Genomic DNA, 7,950 nt, shown 5'->3' on the forward strand with positions numbered 1-7,950 from the left:
TGTAAAAGACTCATGAGTTCTGCTCTAGTTTCAGGACTTCTTGAAAGCAAGATCTGCACATACAGCTCAGAGTATGGTACCTTGTAGGGGCTCAGGAAATGTTTGCTTAAAGAACGTGTGAACAAAAATGAAAGAATGTGTTTTCTAACCTGACCAAAAAGTTATGATGTCCGAACTACCTGCATTCCATGACTGTAGATATAGTCCAGTTCCCGAGTCGTAGATTTTTGATATGTAGGGACATTAACTCTTTGTTCATAGAAGACTATTAGGTGAGTGAGGATGAGGGAGGGTTTGATGCCTCAGGTTTAACCTTATAAGGAAGTCAGCATAGGTGATTGTTTCTCAAAGTGTGTTCTGCAGACCAGCAGCATTAGCATGACTTAAAAACTTAGAAGTGCAAATTCTCAGGGCCCACCCTAGGCTCCACTGAATGAGAAACTCTGGTGGGGGGCCCAGTCATTGGTGCTGTAACAAGCCCTCCAGGTGAGTCTGATGTATGGTAAGGATTGAGAACACTGGTCTAGTGCATTGGCTCTCAACCATGGCTGTAAAGGATACACAAGACTCATCTGAAGAGCTTCTACAATGTGCAGATGGCTGGGCCCCTGCCCGGTTAAATCAGAATTTCTGAAAGTCGGGGCCTGAGCACTGAGGTTTGTTAAGTATTTCCCAAGTAAGTTTAGTATTCAGTTTGGATGAGAACCACTGACATAGGGCACGGTTTTATTTTGCTGTGTGTTTTTCCTTTTGGTTTTTGATTTTTACTTTTTTATTGAAGAGAAAACTTACATACAGAAAATTACGTGAATCATCAAGTGTGTATCTTGGTAAATGATCACAAAGTAAACATACCTATGTAACCAACACCTGGGCTGAGACATAGACCATTACCTGCACCTCTGCAGTCCCCTTGAGCGCCCTCCTAATCACTACCCTTTCCCACATCCTCTCGTGTAACCATTATTCCAACTCCTTATACTATTGATTAGTTTTGTAGGACATTATTTTTTTTAAGAGTGATCTGTATCACTGATATCAGAATCATCTGAAAGTCTTTTTAAAATACAGATTCCTGGGTCCTCCTCATCTTTAGAGATGGAAGTGTGAATTTTTAACAAATTCTACATTTGTTCTTTGCACTAAAATTTGGGAACTGTTCAAACAATCATTGCTACCACTTATTGAGAATCTCGTATGTGCCAGCGCTATTCTAAGTGTTCTTCATATATTTGTCTCATTTAATCCTTACGTCAACACTCTGAAATTGGTCTTATTATCATTCTCATTTTCCAGATAATGAAACTGAGGCTCACTGAGGTTAAATGACTTGCTCAAGATTATACAGCTGCTGAGAGCTAGACTCAGTCTCCAGAGTCTGAATGTGCCACTATTATCTTGTTCTGTTTCTAGTAGGGAAACTAGGTGAAAAAAAATGCACATATGTCAGAATAATACTGTTCCATCTCTAGTCTTCTTTAAAAAGTTGATCTGGAATTAGGAAACATTCCAAATTTCTTTGAAGACCTCCCTTGTTTGCCTTCTTTTGGTGTTCTTTTATTTTTCATACATTGTTCAAGATTCTCATGTGAAGAAAAAATTGTTTGAGAAATAAATTACTGTTAAGTTTTAGTGACTTAATGTACTACCCCTCTAGATGGTTTCTTAAAAAATGAATCTGTTTAGTGCAAAAAAATGAAATCCGAATGGAGGAATTTCAGGCAATAGTAGATGGGTGGATATGGGTATGTTTTGGGGCTTGGGGCCACACTAGGATTCACAGACTATTTATTGTTGGTGAATGATTGTGTAGTGTACCTCCTGGTCTGTTTGGTGAGAATGTCTACTAGGTAGGAACTGCATTCTCATTCGTATTGAGATTTATAAAGCAACACAACAGTTGAAACTCTTAGCTTCATTTTTTTAGAACACGGGTTGACAAATTATGGACCCTAGGGCCAGATTCAGTCCTTGAGGTACGAATAATTTTTACATTTTTAAATGCAAAATTAAAGAAGACTGTCAGCCTTTCCATTAGAACAATTGCCTAAGAATTGAGGACATTGCTGCTTGGCTCATAAAGCCTAAAGATGTTTGCCATCTGGACCTTTGTAGAAAGTTTACTGACCCCTGGTTTGGAAGATAATTCTGACATTGCAATTTACACCAAAGGAAAGGAGTGCGTTCGTATTTGTTTATAACATATAAACAAATTGAATTAAGAGGAATTTGTTGGATGGGTGTCGTAGTGTTTGTGTGTGGGGTGTGTGTAAGCCAAAGCTCTTGGATCCTCTGCTCAGTTGCATTTGAGTGTAACCCAATATGGCAGACCCCAGGCTCTGATGATGTCCTTCTTGTTGACCAGCCACCAGCCTACTTGAGCATAGCTGCTCTTAGGCAGTTAGGCGGTTAAGTTAGCCTCTTCCCATGCACATCTGTGTTTTCAAGGGTCTAATTATTTGCTTCCTAAGAAATCAGGAAGCATTTGATAACTATTCTTATTAAGCACAGCCTAAGATTTGATTAAAATCTCTCAGGCAAGCTTGGAGCTTGTTGGGAGAAATGAACTCTCCAAATCTGCTTTCCTAAACTCCCCACATCACTGATTGCCTTTCCAGTGTCAGACATCGGTCTAAGTGCTTTACACTATTTTGTTTAATCCTCTCAACTTCTCTGTGAGGTACAATTAGCTTCCTTTCACAGATGAAGAAATGCAAGACAGAGACTTTTCTTAGGGTTCTGGCTCTGATTCCTTGGAGTGAGATAGAGGGATGAGGGACCCAAACAGGTGTAGCCAGAAACATGGAGGAAATCCCCACACATATAATAAGCAAAGAGAGCATTATTATCCAAATGGCGAATTCATCTATAAATAGGAAAATCTCTATTTTTTTTCTGGAATGTGAAAGCAAATTAAAAAATATCCTTTATGCACAGCAGGATTTCAGAACAGATGCGTGCACTGCTGCTTGCTGCTCAGTTTTCAATTTGTTCTGCAAGCCATGGCGACAGGCCAGCTCTCTGTGTAGGTGGAGTAGAAAACTGCCCAAATGCCTGAATTCTCTACAGCAATGTGAGATTTAGGAATTTCAGGCAAGGGGCTTCCTTCCATTCCCCAGTCCTTCCTGGCTACTCACTGATGCTTGAAATGCATTTAACAAGGGACAAAGACTTGAATCACTAATTCAAGAAACACTTCCTAGCAGCCACTCCCCAAGGCTCTCGTACCAGTCTGTATGTCTTAATCCTGGTACTTGTCATACTATGTAGACAGGGATTGGGAGCTACATTTCTATATTCCCAGCATCCAGCACAGTGTCAGGCCTAAAGTAAGTTAATTATTAAATATTTGTCGATGAATGAAAGTTACACTTATACTTAGGTATAAATGACTAATATCATATATCATATAATATCATATATCAGGAAGATAGCTGGTTTTGATAGGGTCTGGATGAAAAAGGGCCCCAGGAGAGGAGGAAGGAACCAGAATAAGGAGGCTGAGAATACTAAAGCAAACTTCATCTCCTTCACAATTTTCCTTGCAGCCAACCCTAACTTGGCTAGCTGAGAATGGAGGTGCTGAGTGACATGGGACAAAACTTGTACACTTGTTCTTGTGAAAAATGAAAACCAGTGAGTACAAGTCACTATGAACATTTCCTCTAGTGTCCAAAGTGTGTAGTATGCTACCTAGGACTACAATCCTGTGACAATAGCAAAGCCCTTTTTTGGGCATTGAGTCTTAGCAGAGTATTCCAGTTTTTGTGGGTTGGCAGAGATTTTTTTCTTCTGTGACATGGTTTTAGGATTTGATGTTAGCAGCTTTCCACATCACTAACAATCTGCAAATCCCAGGAGGGCTGTTGTGGGGTAATACTGTCCCTTACCTAGCGGGCTGGAATTAGTGACCTGTCCAAAGCTGACCAGAAGTACTAGACTGGTAATGCCCAGGAATTCATCTCTCCAGGGAGCAATCCTCAACCAATGGCTGATGGAAGTTTGGGGACAAATACCCCAAATACCCCACCCCCTTGCCTCTCTAGTGGGATGACCTGGGGATGTGTGTTTTATACTGTTTCCCAGTTTCCCCATGGGATTAAGCTCCAGTCACCCTCAGTGGAAGCTAGCTTGCCATCATGACTTTATTGACTTTCTTCCCTTCTGTCTCTCCCTTCCCACTCACCTACTAGAGGTGGTGCTTCCTGCATCTCCCAAAGAAACTTCTTGCACTGGAATGGTTGCCATGGGGTCCGCTGCTGGGGAACTCAAATGAAGACAATGGTTTTTGCTCATTCCAAAGTTGGCACTAGTATCTTGTGGTCATCATTTAAAAACTGCTGGCTTTGTTTTGTTTTTGGCGAGGGTTGGGAGGAGGGCAGGGTGGAGAGACAGGGCTGAGGATGTATGAGTTTCCATTGACACTTGATTTCCCTGGCTCCCTGTGGACTATTGACTCATCAGCGTTGAGAGGGTGAGAGTCTTTCCTGTCTACTAGTAATTGCATCATTCAGGAAAATCTCCTCTGCTTTAAATAGAGTCCTTTGTGACCAGCCTATTCATCAATTTTTGCAAAGCTGATGTTGATGGCCTTGCTCAGGTGCACCTCCTCAGAAAAGCCCAGATGAGAAAAGCCATTTAAGCTTCCATTTCAGTTGCATACCAGCACCCTTTGTCCTTGTCCTTGTACACTTCATTTTCCTCACCCGGGTAGTGCTGAACACATACCAGCACATGGTACCAGCCGGTGGTAGAGCATTTAGGTGAGATGTAAGCGGTGATGCTGCTCTGCTCAGTGCGATGAGTCACCCTGAGCTGCACAGCTTAGGCAGCAATCCCGTAGCATGGGACGTAATAAGACAGCAGTGTCAGAGTATTATGAACGTGTCAGGATGATGAATTTACTATAACAATATCACCATTGGCAGCACACGCAATGCACTATATCTCAATCTGTCATTTTCCATGGCCATGCATTGTGTGGAATCAAGCTATTTTTTTTCTTTTGGTTTTGAGTGATGCTTGTAATGGTGGTAGTGAGAAAGGCAGAAGTGGATAATGATTTTGGATAGTCTTGTTTGAGTTAACTGTTGTTGCCAGGAGACAAGCGGCTGTGGTGTGTGTATGTGTGTGTGAGAGACAGAGAGAGAGGTATGTGGGAGTGGAAACTGGGAAGGGGAAAAGGAGGTGGAATCAAGATTATTATTAAAGGTTTAAGTCCTGGGGTAAAGTCTTCATTAGTCTATTCAGGAAACTCATACAACATAAAAATTTACCTGTACTACCTTCCAGGGTTAGCTTGTTGAAGCATGGGGTAGGAAATTAGAAGCTTTTATTTGTAGCCCATATTGGACTATCAACTTTGAAAATGATCTTTAGCATTTGATGCTTTTTCTCCATTGCTTTCAGCTCTGCCACGATCCCCTACTCACCCTGTGACCACTGGTCACTTCTGGGAACTCTCAGACCCTCTTATTGATAGACTACAGCTTCTCTACATGGGAACAAGTGGAGAGTTTGATATAGACAAGGTATCCTTCCATTTCCTGCCATATTCCCTCATTCTTCACTCTTACCAGCACCTCACATAGGGCTGTATGAACGTATTTGACTTTCTTTGATGAAAAGTTGGGGGTACAATTAAAGGTGTGGGGGACTGGTCTTGGCCACGCCAAGATATGTCTCTTTGGCATGAGGATTATTTGAGGCAGGTTTCTTTGCAGACAGGAAAGCAACTGAAAAGTAGAACTTGCTTACCCTTTTGTTAAGAGACATCTACATTGTAAAGGAACTCTCCATCTGTAAAGATATCTTCCTCTGTACCAGGAAGAAGGGGAGATGACCTTATCTCTAGAAACTCTTAACCTTATCTGTAGAAACTCTTAATTAATGGGGAAGGCAAGGACTTAAATCTGCATTTTATTGTGCTTGTCTGGTAACCTCCTGTAACTGACTTCCCTCCCCCTCCCAACGTTGGCATTTCTTTAAGGATTAAGCATCTTTCCTTAGGCTAGGAACTGATTTCTGCACTCACCTGTGACCACCCAGCTCAAGACAATCGACTTGCCTCCTGCTATGCCCTCCGAGATAGCAGACCACTACCTGCTGTGTCCATCAAGTGCTGTGCCGACAGGGCAATCTTGTGACTATCGTGGGAGGGACATTTCAATCGTGTGAAACATCCTGTTTGGGGGTATATAACAGCTCTGTGCACCCCACTTCTTCGGTGCCCTTTCTTCCTTCGGGAAGAAGGACCTGGGCCATGGTCCTCATAAAGCTTTGTTTAATTTTCTCCTGCTATTCTGTCTCATGTGAATTTAATTTTTTCTCTGGCCAAATGGACCCACATTAGGTGGAGGAAAAGTCTTCCTCCCCTACAAAGGAAATTAAAAGGTAGGAGTTGAAAATTTAAATCTGTGCGATAAATATGAGTTTTTAGAGGATCTAAGAGGAAAACATTTAAATTAAATTGAAATTAATAATAAATAATAAATTAATAATAAATAAATAAAATGAAATGAAATCTTCACAAGAGGGTGCCTGTCCTAAGTTGAATGATGGTCCTACAAAGATGTCAGATCCTAATCCCTGGAAGCTTTAAATGTTACCTTATAAAGAAAGTCTTTGCAGATGTGATTAGGTTACGATCTTGACACAAGGAGATTATCCTGGAATATCCAGGTAGGCCTTAAATTCAGTCATAAGTGTCTTGAGATGAGAGAGGCCAAGGAGATTATACACATATAGGAGAAGGTGATGTGAAGATGGAGGCAGAGATTGGAGTGAGGTGGCCTCATGTGAAGCCAGGAGAAACTGGAAAAGGCAAGGAAACTGATAGAATCCTTTTATGAATATACCCTGTCCTCAGAATTATTGCTATTTCATGTAATTCCTTTTCCTAACTTTCCTCCACATGAGTATCTCCAAGCACTGTTTGGGAAACCTCACACCTACCCATAGGAGTTGATCACGTCCTAGGAATGATTCCTCTTCCCTCAGTTTGGAGTTTCCTCAAAAAATTAAAAATAGAACTACCATATGATCTAGCAGTCCCACTTCTGGGTATATATAAGAAAGAATGAAATCATTATCTGGAAGATGTATCAGCACTCCCATATTCATTGCAGCATTATTTACAATAGCCAACACATGGAAACAACCTATGTGTCCACTGAAGGATGAATGGATAAAGAAAATATGATATGCCTATATAATGGAATATTATTCAGCTATAAAAAAGGAAATCCTGTCATTTACAACAGCAAGGATGAACCTTGAGGTCATTATGCTAAGTGAAATAAATTAGGCAGAGAAAGACAAATACTGTGTGATATAACTTATATGTGGAATCCAAAAAAACCCCAAACTCATAGAAACAGAGTAGATTGGTGGTTGCCTGGGGCAGGGGTGGGGTGGAGGAAATGGGTGAAGGTGGTCGGGGGTACAAACTTTCAGTTATGGTATGAGTAAGTTCTGGGCATCTAATGTATATCATTGCGGCTCTAGTTAGTACTGTGCACTTGAAAATACTTGTTAATATTGTATATGTGAAAGTTGCTAATAGAGTGGATTTTAAAAGTTCTCGCCACACGCAAAAAATGATAGCTAACCTTATTGTGGTAATCATTTCTCAATATATGTAGATCAAATCATCGTGTTGTACACCTTAAGCTTCCATGATGTTATATGTCAATTATGTCTCAATAAAGCTGGGGGAAAACAAGAAATGTCTTCTCTCAGTCTGTGGCTTAGTTTTTCATTTTGTGTGTGTTTTTTTTTTAATTTTAATGCAATTGAACTTATCAATCTTTTTCTTTATGGTTTGGCTTTTCCTATCTTATTTAAGAAATTCTTTCCTACTCCTAGTTCATAATGATATACTACTATATTTCTCTGCAAAAGTTTTAGATGAATTATTTATGTTTACATCTTTTAATCCATGTGGATCTT

At 40.5% G+C, this 7,950-nt stretch overlaps 1 protein-coding gene across 3 annotated transcripts in view; it reads left to right on the forward strand.

Moving 5' to 3' along the window:
• Positions 1–7,950, forward strand: part of RASGEF1B (RasGEF domain family member 1B) — a 701,629-nt gene that overhangs the window by 66,336 nt on the left and 627,343 nt on the right. The window lies entirely within an intron of this gene.

The sequence above is a fragment of the Equus caballus genome, chromosome 3 (assembly GCF_041296265.1).
Source record: "Equus caballus isolate H_3958 breed thoroughbred chromosome 3, TB-T2T, whole genome shotgun sequence".
Classification (NCBI taxonomy): domain Eukaryota; kingdom Metazoa; phylum Chordata; class Mammalia; order Perissodactyla; family Equidae; genus Equus; species Equus caballus.